General features: G+C 43.0%; 1 non-coding gene across 1 annotated transcript; it reads left to right on the top strand.

Moving 5' to 3' along the window:
- The first annotated feature begins 400 nt into the window (after nt 1-400).
- On the top strand, nt 401-502 carry LOC120362288 (small nucleolar RNA U13). The gene has a single exon (XR_005578244.1). It is a non-coding gene; the product is annotated as a small nucleolar RNA U13 (small nucleolar RNA).
- The last annotated feature ends 12,754 nt before the right edge of the window (nt 503-13,256 follow it).

The raw sequence follows: 13,256 nt of genomic DNA on the forward strand, positions 1-13,256 counted from the left end.
TACAGCAGGTCAATACACAAGAGGTTACAACATCCTAAATATTTATGTACCTTAATAACCAAACTTAAAAATAAATAAGGTGACTGGGCATAGTGGCTTATGCCTGTAATCCCAGCACTTTGGGAGGCAGAGGCTGGTGGATCACTTGAGGCCAGGAGTTCAAGGCCTGCCTGGCTAACGTGGTGAAACCCCAACTCTGCAAAAAATACAAAACAATTGACCAGGTGTTGTGGCTCACAGCTGTAGTCCCAGCTACTCAGGAGGCTGAGGCAAGAGGATCGCTCAAACCTGGGAGGCAGAGGTTGCAGTGAGCTGAGGTCACACGACTGTACTGCAGCCTGGGTAACAGAGTGAGACCCTGTCTCAAAAAATTTTTTAAATTACAAAAATTAACGAAGTGACCCTTTTGTAGTTCATAAGCATGATGCAATCTTTCAGGTGTATGTGTGAGATGTGCCTCTCTCAAATCTTGTTCAGACATTGGCATATTACCTCTTTGATGGGAAGAGAAATAAATTAATTAAATAATAAATTAAGCAAAACCTAATCAAATTTCAAGGAGAAATAGACAAGTCCAAATTATGGTCTGAGAACTTGCCAACCCTCTCTCAATAATTATAAAAACAGGAAGACATATTATTAGTATGAATACAGATGACTTGAAAACACTATCAACTAACTTGACTTAGTAGACATTCATTGAACACTCCACTCAACATCAGCAGAATATGCATTCAAGTGCACATGAACGTTTACCAAGATAGACCATAATCTAGGCCATAAAACAAAGAAGTTTCAGTATACTTTTTGTTTTGTTTTGTTTTGTTTTGTTTTTGAGATGGAGTCTTGCTCTGTTGCACAGGCTGGAATGCAGTGGCGCCATCTCAGCTTACTGCAAACTTCACCTCCCAAGTTCAAGAGATTCTTCTGTCTCAGGCTCCTGAGTAGCTGAGATTACAGGCACCTGCCATCATGTCTAGCTAATTTTTGTATTTTTAGTAGAAACAGGGCTTCACTATGTTGGCCAGGCTTGTCTCAAACTACTGATCTCAGGTGATTCGCCTGCCTTGGCCTCCCAAAGTGCTGGGATTACAGGAGTGAGCCACCACGCCTGACCTTCGGTATACGTTTAAAAATTCTAGTCTTTACAAAGTATATTCTCTGACCACAATGAAATTAAATTAGAAATCAATAGTAGGAAGATAGCTAGGAATTCCAAAATATTTGGAAACCAATTAAACACACCTCTGAATAATCTTTGATTGAAAGAGAAAGTCTGAAAGTAAATTTAAAAATACTTTCCACTAAAATAAAATGAAAATCAAAGCAGTATTTAGAAATTTATAATACTAAATGATTAAATAAAAAAGAAGAAAGTTCTCAAATCCAGGACCTCATCTTTCATTCTAAGAAACTAGAAAGAAGAACAACTGAAGAAAAGAAACTAGAAGAGAGATCAAAGAAAAAAAAAAAAACATGCCTATAATCCTAGCACTTTGGAAGGACAATGTGGGCAGATCACTTGAAGTCAGGAGTTCGAGACCAGCCTGGCCAATGTGGTGAAACCCTGTCTTTACTAAAAATACAAAAATTAGTCAGAAATTTCTTGATCCCAGGAACTGGACATTACTGTGAGCCAAGATCACCCTACTGCATTCTAGTTGAGGCAACAGAGTGAGACTCTGTCTCAAAAAAAAAAAAAGAAAAAAATTAGTAAGATAGAAAAACCACATAAATAATAGTGAAAATCAGTGAAACCAAAGGCTGGCTTTTTGAGATCAATAAAATTGATAAACTACTAGTCCGTCTGATGGGGAAAAAAAATAAATGTGAAAGTTGATCATAAGAATTGGGTTATTCTTGTCATTCCCAACTAAAACAGAATCAAGAAGCCATCGAAGAAAATTCACTCAGGAATTAAAACATTGTTCCGAGAATGTAATTCTTATAAGTATGGCTGCTGAAACTGCTTGTTGTAACCTAAAACCAGTTTTATCCACAGCTTCTGAGATAACTCTAGAACTAATCTGGCCCATCACTGTGGCTCACCTATTGGAGCTTCCCAGCTCTCCAAACCCTTGCTAGTGCCAATGAACTTTCTCAAAGAGCAATACGTGACATTTCTCCTTCTTTTTAATAAAATTTCAAACCTTGTCTTTGTTCTTCAGACATACCAAAGGTCACCTGGTCTGCATGTATGCCTGGAACTGCAATTTTCTCTTCCCAAATAAAACATTAAGCTTAGAGATTGAGCTCTACATTTGTATTTTGACTTCACCATACAAAACATAGTCAGTATCAGCAATGATTGAGGTGACATCACTACAGATCCTCTAGGTATTTAAAGGATAATAAATAAATATTATGGCAATTCTATGCCAATATATTTGAAAAATTAAATAAAATGGATAAATTTCTAGGAAGACAAACTACCAAAGCTTACTTAAGAAGAAATGGATAATGTAATAACATTATGCCTTTTAAATAAATTGAGCTGATTGTTAAAAACTTTCCCACACAGAAAATCCAGGCCCAGATGGCTTCACTGGTGAGTTTCAGCAAACATTTAAGGGAGAAATAATACTGATTATATGCACAAAATCGTCCAGAAAACTGAATCAGAAAGAATAATTCCTAACAGATTCTATGACACCAGCATTCAATAATATCAAAACCAGATAAAGGCATTGCCAGAAAACTTGATCAATTTCCCTCATGAACATATGCAACCATTGTTAAGATGGTTTTAGCAAATTTAATCCAACAATGTATAAACAGGATAATACATTAACAGCCAACGCAGTTTATTCCAGAAATACAAGGTTGGCCTTACATTTGAAAATCAAGTAATGTAATCCACCATATCAACAGACTAAACTCCAAACCAAAATGAAGCAAGAAAGCATATGATTATCTCTAGTAGATGAGAGGAAAAGCATTTGACAAAGCCCAACCTTTATTTCTGACAAAAATTCACCGCAAACCAGGAACATTGATAAACTTCCTCAATCAGATAAAGGACATCTACAAAAACTCTACAACTACCATCATAGAAAGACTCTAACCATCTCTATGTAACATCTATACTGAGTGTTGAAGCAATTGCATAAAGGCAAGAAGTATTAAAAGGCATCTAAAATTGGGAAGGAAGAAATAAAACTGTATTTGTTTACAGATGACATGATCATGTACATAGAAAATTCTTTTGAGCCGGGCGTGGTGGCTCAAGCCTGTAATCCCAGGACTTTGGGAGGCCGAGGCGGGTGGATCACAAGGTCAAGAGATCGAGACCATCCTGGTCAACATGGTGAAACCCCGTCTCTACTAAAAATACAAAAAAATCAACTGGGCATGGTGGTGCGTGCCTGTAATCCCAGCTACTCAGGAGGCTGAGGCAGGAGAATTGCCTGAACCCAGGAGGCGGAGGTTGCGGTGAGCCGAGATCGTGCCATTGCACTCCAGCCTGGGTAACAAGAGCAAAACTCCGTCTCAAAAAAAAAAAAAAAAGAAAATTCTTTTGAGTCTACATAAAAGCTACTAGAACTACCATACAGAGGGTAAAATTACACCTCTATATGACTCAGACATTCCACTCCTAGACATTTACCCAAAAGAAATAAAGATATATGTCCATAAAGTGAGTTTAGCAGAGTTGCAGGACACAAGACTAAATAAATAAAAAGCAGTGGTATTTCTAGATACTCACAACAAAGAGGCAGAAATTGAAATAAAACCAATACCAGTTACAATCATAGCATCCAGAATATTAACTACTGAAGAATAAGTCTGACAAGAGGTGTGTAAGACCTATATACTGGGAACTACAAAACATTGCTGAAAGAAAATTAAAGAAGACTTAAATATGTAGAGAGCAATATATGTTCATGTACTCCGTCTAAAAAAAAAGTGTGTATATATATTTATATATGTTCATGTGTGTATACACACACACACACACACACACACACATATATGTTCATGTATTGAATGACCCAATATTCTTAAGAGGTCAGTTCTCACTAAATTGTTCCAAATTCAACATACTTCCAGAAAAATTCTAGCAAACTTCTTTAGTAGAAATTTCACATAATGGCCGGTGCAGTGGCTAACACCTGTAATCCCAGCACTTTGGGAGGTTGAGGTGGGTGGATCACTTGAGGCCAGGAGTTTGAGACCCAGCTTGGCCGACATGGTGAAACCCTGTCTCTACTAAACACGCAAAAATTAGCTGGGCATGGTGGCACATACCTGTAATCCCAGCTACTCAGGTGGCTGAGGCAGGAGAGTAACTTCAACCCAGGAGGCGAAGGTTGCAGTGAACTGAGATTGCACCACTACACTCCAGCCTGGGTGACAGAGATAGAAAGAGAGAAAGAGAGAAAGAAGGAAGGAAGGAAGGAAGGAATTTGACATATTAATTCTAAAATTAACATGAAAATTTTAAAAATCTAAAATAGTCAAAATAACTTTGAAAAATAACAAAGTTGGGAACTGACCCTATCTGATTTTGAGACTTGTAAAGCTATAAAAATTAAGACAGTGTGGTAATAATCTCAAACTATACAAATAGTTAAATATGACAAAAGAGGTAGACCCACATATATATAGATAGCTGATTTTAAAGAGACGTGCAAAGTTAATTTATGGGCAAAAAAGATAGTCTTTTCATAAATGGTGTGAAAATAATTGCTTATGCATATGCAAAAAATGAATGTTGATCCAGACATCACACCATACACAAAATTTAACTCAAAATGCATTGGAGACTGAAATGTAAAACCTAGAAGTACAAAACACTTAGACGAAAAAATAAAAAAAAAAAATCTCTGTGGTTTTGAGTTAAGCAATAATCTCTTAGATACAATACCAAAAACACAATCCATGGGTCGGGGGAGAAGATAAATGGACTTAATCAGTGTTAAGAACCTCTTCTCGGGCCAGGCGCGGTGGCTCAAGCCTGTAATCCCAGCACTTTGGGAGGCCGAGGTGGGCGGATCACAAGGTCAAGAGATCAAGACCATCCTGGTCAACATGGTGAAACCCTGTCTCTACTAAAAATACAGAAAATTAGCTGGGCATGGTGGCGCGTGCCTGTAATCGCAGCTACTCAGGAGGCTGAGACAGGAGAATTGCCTGAACCCAGGAGGCGGAGGTTGCGGTGAGCCGAGATCGTGCCATTGCACTCCAGCCTGGGTAACAAGAGCGAAACTCCGTCTCAAAAAAAAAAAAAAAAAAAAAAAAAAAAAGAACCTCTTCTCTTCAAGCCAGATGTGATGTGGCTCATACTTGTAATCCCGGAGTTGGGGGAGGCTGAGGGGATCACTCAAGGCCAGGAGTTCCAGACCAGCTTCAGTAATACAGTGAGACTTTTAAAAATTGTTTTAATTAACCAGGTGTGGTGGTGTGCACCTGTGTTTCCAGCTACTCAGGAGGCTGAGGTAGAAGGATCACTTGAGCCCAGAAGTTCGAGGCTGCAGTGAGCTATGACTGCACCACTGTATTCCAGCCTGGGTGACAGGACAAGATCTTGTCTCAAGAAAAAGAAAAGAAAAAATTTCCGTTCTGCTCTTCAAAATCACTGTTACAAAATACAAGCCACAGGCTAGGGGGAAATATTTGCAAAGCACCTATGTGATAAAACATTTGTATTCACAATATACACAGAATTCTCAAAACTCGATAATAAGAAAACCAACAACTTCACAGTAAAATGAGCAAAAGATGTGAACAATGAAGAAGATATTTGGATGGCAAATATGCATGTAAAAATAAGCTCAGCATTACGAAATGGAAACCAAAGCCTCAGTAGATACCACTGAATAGAATGCCTGAAATTTAAAAGACTGATCATACCAAGTATTGATATGCATGTGGAACAACTGGACCTCTCATTCGCTGCTGGTGAAAAGCTAATATGGTAAAGACATTTCAGAAAATGATATGGCTTGGCTCTGTCCCCACCCAAATCTTATCTTGTAGCTCCCATAATTCCCACATGTTGTGGGAGGGACCTGCTGGGAGATGACTGAATCATAGGGGTGGGTCTTTTCTATGCTGCTCTTGTGATGGTGAATGGGTCTCATGAGATCTGATGATTTTTAAAAACAGGAGTTTCTGCACAAGCTCTCTTTTTGCCTGCTGCCATCCTCGTAAGATGTGACTTGCTCTCCTTGCCTTTCACCATGATTGTTAGGAAGCCTCTTTCTTTGTAAATTTCCTGGTCCTGGGTATGTCTTTTTGAGGAGTGTGAAAACAGACAATATAGAAGATAATTTGGTAGTTTCTTTAAAAAACAACAATAGAGTCGGGAGTGGTGGCTCACACCTGTAATCCCAGCACTTTGGGAGGCTGAAAGGGGTGGATCATCTGAGGCCAGGGGTTCAAGAGCAGCCTGGCCAACATGGTGAAACCTTGTCTCTACTAAAAACACAAAAATTAGCCAGGTGTGGTAGCGTGCACCTGTAGTCCCAGCTACGCCAGAGGCTGAGGCAGGAGAATTGCTTGAATGCAGGAGGTGGTGGTTGCAGTGAGCCGAGATTGCACCATTGCACTTCAATGTGGGCAGCAAGAGTGAAACTCTGACTCAAAAGAAAATAAACAAATCGATAAAAATAAAATTCTAGAAAATGCCAACTACTCTATATTTACAGAAAGCCTGGGAATGGGGAGAGAAGCAGAAGAGGGCAATGACAAAGAGACACAAGGGGCTGAGCGCAGTGGCTCACCCCTGTAATCCCAAAGCTTTGGGAGGCCAACGCAGGCAGATCACTAGAGGTCAGGAGTTCAAGACCAGCCTGGCCAACATGGCGAAACCCCATCTCTACCAAAAATACAAAAATTAGCCTGGCATGGTGGTGGGTACCTGTAATCCCAGCTACTGAGGGAGCTGAGGAAGGAGAATTGCTTGAACCCAAGAAGCAGAGGTTGCAGTGAGCTGAGATGGTGCCACTGCCCTCCAGCCTGGGCAACAGAGTGAGATTCCATCTCAAAAAACAAACAGAAAAAAAGAGATACAAGGAAGCTTTGGGGGTGACGAACATGCTCATTATCCTGATGATGGTGATAGTTACTTAAATGTATGCATGTGTCGAAATTCATCAGATTGTACATTTTAATATTTGAGGTTTGCTGTCTGTTAATTATACCTCAATAAGCTGTTAAAGATAAAAAGAGCCAAAAAAAAAGCTCTTAGAAAACCATAATGTGTAGGACTGAAATCTAGCACAAGAAATGAGATGGGAACGCTTCCAAAGTTGGTAGAGAGAAGGCCTAGAGCACAGCTGGGCCTGAGAAAGCAGGTGTTCCAGGTTGAGAAGGAGAATGGGGTGCTCCAGGGAGGATGTTTCCAAGGAACAAATGGAAGACAGAGCTGGCTTCTGTGTTGGAAGGCACTCATCGCAATACTGAGGAGGCTAGGCGCGGTGACTCACGCCTATAATCCCAGCACTTCCGGAGGCTGAGGGAGCAGATCTCCTGAGCTCAGGAATTTGAGACCAGCTTGGCTAACATGGTGAAACCCACCTCTACTAAAAATACAAGAATTATCCGGGTGTGGTGGCATGTGCCTGTAATCCCAGCTACTCAGGAGGCTGAAGCAGAAGAATCGCTCAAACCTGGGAGGCAGAGGTTGCAATGAGCCAAGACTGTGCCACTGTACTCCAGCCTGGATGATAGAGTGACTCTGTCTCAAAAAAAAAAAAAAAAAAAAAAGGTACTGAGGAAATATAGTTCCACTGGAGAGGTGGGAGGTGAATTAGAGACAGATACATAGAAAACTAAGGAAACAACATTTATTAATTGCAAAAAAAAAAAAGTAGTACTAGACAAAAAATATAATAGTAGAAAGAAATGGCTCTATTCCAAAAATATTAAAATAATGATGGCTTAGCAAAATGAATAGAATATATTTGGGGAAATATATATGTGGCTGAGCTGTTAGGGCAAAAGTAAGAGTTATAAAATCTCATCCATCATACCAAGAAGTCAAAAGGCAAAAACTGAAAAGTACTAGATGAAGAAATGGTAACAGAAGCCTCGTGTTTAGACTGAGGGAGGTAAACAGCAGTACACAGCTGAAGGGAATAATCACCATCGCCTCCAGGGAGTGGGAATCTGGAGGGAAGTCTGGGGCCTTAGATTGTTAATTGTCATCAAAAGCCAACACTCTCTGGTTTTTAAACTATCTGTAAATATCCCTTAGACCTGATAAAATTCAATTTAAGAAATTGTAGGGAAAAAGTCCTGGGAGAACATGGCTATAAATTAAAACAGTAATTTCAACTTTATTTTTTCCCGGTTATTTGCACTGGTCCTGGGTTTTTCCAAGACCATTTATTATTTTCCTAAAGAATAAAATAAATGAGTGAATAAATGCAGGTGAACATCCCATCCCATTGCTAATTCTCAATAAGGTGGAGGGCCAGACTTTGAAAAGAAAGTAGGAACCAAGATGGAAAATGCCAGAGACGGGAGCTGCTGGCCGGGTTCCTGGCACGCAGCGTTCGAAGCAGCCTTCCCTTGGGAAGCCGCCGTGGAGTCGTTCCAGGACAGCGGCTGTGGTTCGGGAGAGCCCCGTGCCTACTGACTCCTGTAAGGTTGGACCCCAAAAGCCCCTCCTACACACACCACAGTAATAACTAATATAAACACACAACACAAGGAAGCCCCGGGTAAGTCCTGCTCCGGGCTGCCTTCCGCGCCTGTGACATCATCTCTCAAAAACATCTCCCTCAACTTCAGTTCTCTGAACATCTCCCCTTTAGATGGGAAGTGAGAGGTGAAAGGAGGACAAAGTGAGTAAGAAGAAAAATGAGAAAGACTTAAGTGCTGTTCTAAAGAGAACGTTCCAGATGTGTCCAGGGAAGAAGCGAAACGTGGGCTCGCTGCCCAAAGTATCTAATTGAATTTCAAAAAGAATTTGCATCCCCTGTTGACGCAGAAGGCAGCAAACGCTGAGAGAAGTCAAAGAATCTTTCTAGGTTCACCAGAGTTAGAATTTGAGACAGAGTCTGGACTGTCGACAGGCTGGAGAGCAGTGGTTCGATCTCGGCTCACTGCAAACTCCACCTCCTGAGTTCGAACGATGCTCTTGGTTCAGCCGCCTGAATAGCTGACCCAAAGTCAGAATTTGAACCCAGTACTCCTCCCTTTTTCCTTTCTTCTTTCCATCCTTCCTTTTCCTTATTTATTTATTGCCTTCAAAAATATTTATATAGCACCCCAACACAACACTGAACACTGGCCTGGGGCTTCATGAAACTTCCCTCTAGTGGGAGGGATGGAAAGTAAAATAAACAAATAAATGAGCAAATAGTTTCAAATGCTTGTCAGGGCTGTGAAGCAAATAAAACAGTGTAATGTGAAATACAGAAACTGAGCAGGCGTGACGGGGGTACTTCAGCGTAAGTGACAGGGGTACTTCAGCTTTCGAGGAAGCCGGATTTGAGCTGAAGTCTGGGTGGCGAGCTGCAGCAAGTCGCCCGGTGCAGCGAACAGTAACTGCAAAGACTGAGGAGAAACCGGGAAGTCATCCAAACCCACGCTGAGCCCTGCTGGTGGGGAACCGATCGCGTTGGTATGGCCGTGTGCCCTCTCCAGTGTGGGCTTCCGTGAGAAGCTGATTCTGAAATTGAGATTAGGGTCAGGAAGACACTTTTGGGGTGCTCTTGTGAGGAGTGAAGGCGGCAGGGCTGGGGAGAGGAAAGGAGGCACTGAAGTGCGCTGAAGTCTCACGGCACTGGCACAAGCACCCTGACCTTGACATCACAGACTCCGTAGGGTTAAGAATGTGACAATCTCTGGGGTGCTGCAACTCTTACAAATTCAGTCCTGGGCTGGGCACGGTGACTCACATCTGTCATCCCAGAACTTTGGGAGGCCAAGGTGGGCAGATCATTTGAGGTCAGGGGTTCGAGACTAGCCTGACCAACATGGTGAAACTCCATCTCTACTAAAAACACACAAAAAAAGTTAGCCGGCCATGGTGGCTCATGCTTGTAATCCCAGCTACTTGGGAGGTTGAGGCAGGAAAATGGCTTGAACTCAGGAGGTGGAGGTTGCAGTGAGCTGAGACCACGCCACTGCACTCCAGCCTGGGCAACAGAGTAAGATTGCATCTGAAAAAAAAAAAAAAATTGCAATCTTGGGCCTGATGCCCAGCCCTTTCTGCCCTCAAGTTGTGAGAGATGATGGTCTCTTTGTATGCCACCAAGGAGGTCCTCTGCCTGCCACACTTGACCTTTATGATTAATCACTCTCAGCCTTCCACTGTCTTTCTCAAATGTATCGACGGTTCTCAGCAACAGCCACCTCCTGCTGATGTTCTGTCCTTACCGCCTTTCCAGCTCGTGAGGTCTTGCACCTCCCGTGCATTCCTCTCCATAGCTGTTTCACCCAAGTGTATCATGGAAGCTTTACCAATTGCACAGCATGTGTGGGACAATTGGTGCTCCGCTGCCACCAGAGATGGGGTCCTTACTGTCAACAGGCTGGTAAGTGATCGAACATCAAAATCCCATACACAGTCTGCTTCCTCAAACTCTTCCTGGCACCAACATCTCTGAGCTGGAAATGGAGGTGCAATAAGTTTATAGGGAACATCCTCTGAACGAACCCCTTCAGAGGAGTGAAGAATTTTGTGCCGGGTGCGGTGGCTCATGCCTGTAATCCCAGCACTTTGGGAGGCCTAGTCAGAGAATCACTTAAGGTCAGGAGTTCGAAACCAGCCTGGTCAACATGGAGAAACCTCATCTCTACTAAAAATACAAAAATTAGCCAGGCATGGTGGTGCGTACCTGTAATCCCAGCTACTTGGGAGGCTGAGGTAGGAGAATCGCTTGCGGAGGTTGCCGAGATGGTACTACTGCACTCCCTCCTGGGGACAGAGCAAGACTCCATCTCAAAGAAGAAAGAAAGAAAGTGTGGCCAGAAGAAGTTTAATTCGGAAGCCCTCACAACAGCCTCAGCCAGCCTCAAAAGGGTCAGAGCTCTGGAGCTGGGGTGGCACTTTGAACTTGTCCCAAACTGAAGCACAGAAGGGCTGGGCTTTTGTTCCCCCACATCAGTCAATCGTGAGGTCCGGCTGACCCACTGGAGGGGCTGCATGGCAGCTGCTTTCAGCTAAAGATAGTGTGCAGGGAGTGACCCAGCGGAATCTCCGCCAACCTTGTGCACTTCAGCAGGCGAAGCTGCAGTGGCCGGAGGAGTCCTTCCTTGGCTCTGCGGGGACACGTGGGGAGTGTGCTGGGACAGCCACCACAGCCCCACTTCCATGCTTCTACCGCAAACAGCAATTAGCGTCTTTTCTTGGGACACTCATAGAATCAACATCTGGAGACCACGAGCCTGAGACCCATTACAAGTAGCAAAAGAATTTGGACAGGATGCATTTAATCTTGAGTTAATGGTACAATGCTCAGCCAAGATAAACTTTTCAGCCTCAACATATTTTATTTTGAAAAAATGTTATTGTCAGGTACAAGGGAAATTCCTCCTTACTTAGGGGGTTCTGCCAGATGACATAAGCACTGGAGGGACCATTCATCTGGCGTGTTATCTTTTTCATCTGAGTGGGTCTTTCCTCCACAAACCCATCTCCCAAAAAGCTGGCCACAGTTCCTAAGTAATTCTAGCCCCTGACAGCTGCAGGAAAGAAAAGATTTGTGACTTGAAAACAGACATTTTTGGGGCCGGTTGCAGTGGCTCATGCCTGTAATCCCAGCACTTTGGGAGGCTGAGGAGAAAGGATCACTTGAGGTCAAAACCTCATCCCTACTAAAAATACAAAAATTAGTCAAGCATAGTAGCACGTACTGGTAGGGCAGTGGAGGGTTGGAGTGAGTCAAAATCCCACCATGCACTCCAGCCTGGACCACACAGTGAGACCCTATCAAGAGAGAGAGAGAGCCAGAGAGAGAGAGAGAGAGAGAGAGAGAGAGAGATTTGGATGTCATGTTTCCAAACACCAAATACATTGGATTTCCTCTTTCTTCTCCCATACCTTCCCTGCTCTGAGTGGAAATCAAATGGGGAATTAAAGGGAGCACTTGGAGCCTGATTTCCAATCCTTACATTTTTATTGAGCACCTACTATGTGGCCAATGCGTTGGTAGTTATTAATAAAAATAACCACCACCATTCACTGCCTATTATGGGCCAAGTACTGTGCAGATATTACTTTACTTGCTTATAAGGATGATAAAGATTAGATGAATGCTAAAATTATTCCATTTGTCTCAGAGGGGAAATGGGGGTTCAACTAGATTAACCAATCTTATCAAGTCAGTGATGAAACCAACCCGTGAAAGAGTTCAGTTTTAAAAAGCTCAAGGGCTTCCCGTCTATCATAGAGTCTAGTAAATAGAAAGAACCCAATAAATGCATCTGAATGCATTTTGAACTCTGATTGAGCTGTTTAGGCTAAACAGCAGGGTGGGCATGGGGACAGCAGTCCACAGCCACGGGGTAAACCATCTGACACCGCGACCGGCTTCTCAGAAAGGCCCGGCACTGTCAGTGACCTTGGGAGAGTCACCGTCAGCCCAAGTTTGGAATTTCTCCTGGGAGGACAGGCAATTCATGCCCAGAAAAGGGTCTGCCTCTTGGTCCGGAGCTGTCAGTTCTCTGCCCCAGGGAAGCTGTGGGTGATGGTGTGCTTCCTGTTTGCACAGAAATAGGAGGGCGTGGCAGTGCCTTCTATGGTAACGTTCCTTCAGGGCTGGGATCCGCCAAGGATAGGATAGAACTGGCCAGAGAGAGCACCCTAGAGCTCACCTACATCACAGAATCTCAAAGAGCTAGATGTCAGTACCCAAGCAGAGACTTCCAGGGGCGGGCCTTCTCTAAATCCACTGTTCTTGCCTCCTTCTTCCTACTGTGTCTACGCCAGAAATCAGGGAGGAGCGTTGTACTCTAGTGGAGGGAAGCCAGGCTTTGAAGTCAGAAGGGCTGAGCGGGAATGCTGGGTCTCTAGCTGGACTCCCTTGGGTAAGTTACATAGCTTCTCTTAGCCTTGGTTTTGTCATTTGTAAAATGGAGCTAGTAATCAGAACACCAGAGAGATTGCTCTGAGAAATAAACTATATTACAGCTGTAAAGACACTGGCCCTTACTATTTGAAAATAAATTTCCAGCCTGGGCAACTGGTGAAATCCTGTCTCTACTAAAAATACAAAAATTAGCACAGTGTGGTGGCATGTGCCTATAGTCCCAGCTGCTCGGGAGGCTGAGGCAGGAGAATCAGTTGAGGTTGCAGAGAG

The sequence above is a fragment of the Saimiri boliviensis genome, chromosome 1 (assembly GCF_048565385.1).
Source record: "Saimiri boliviensis isolate mSaiBol1 chromosome 1, mSaiBol1.pri, whole genome shotgun sequence".
NCBI classification, from domain to species: domain Eukaryota; kingdom Metazoa; phylum Chordata; class Mammalia; order Primates; family Cebidae; genus Saimiri; species Saimiri boliviensis.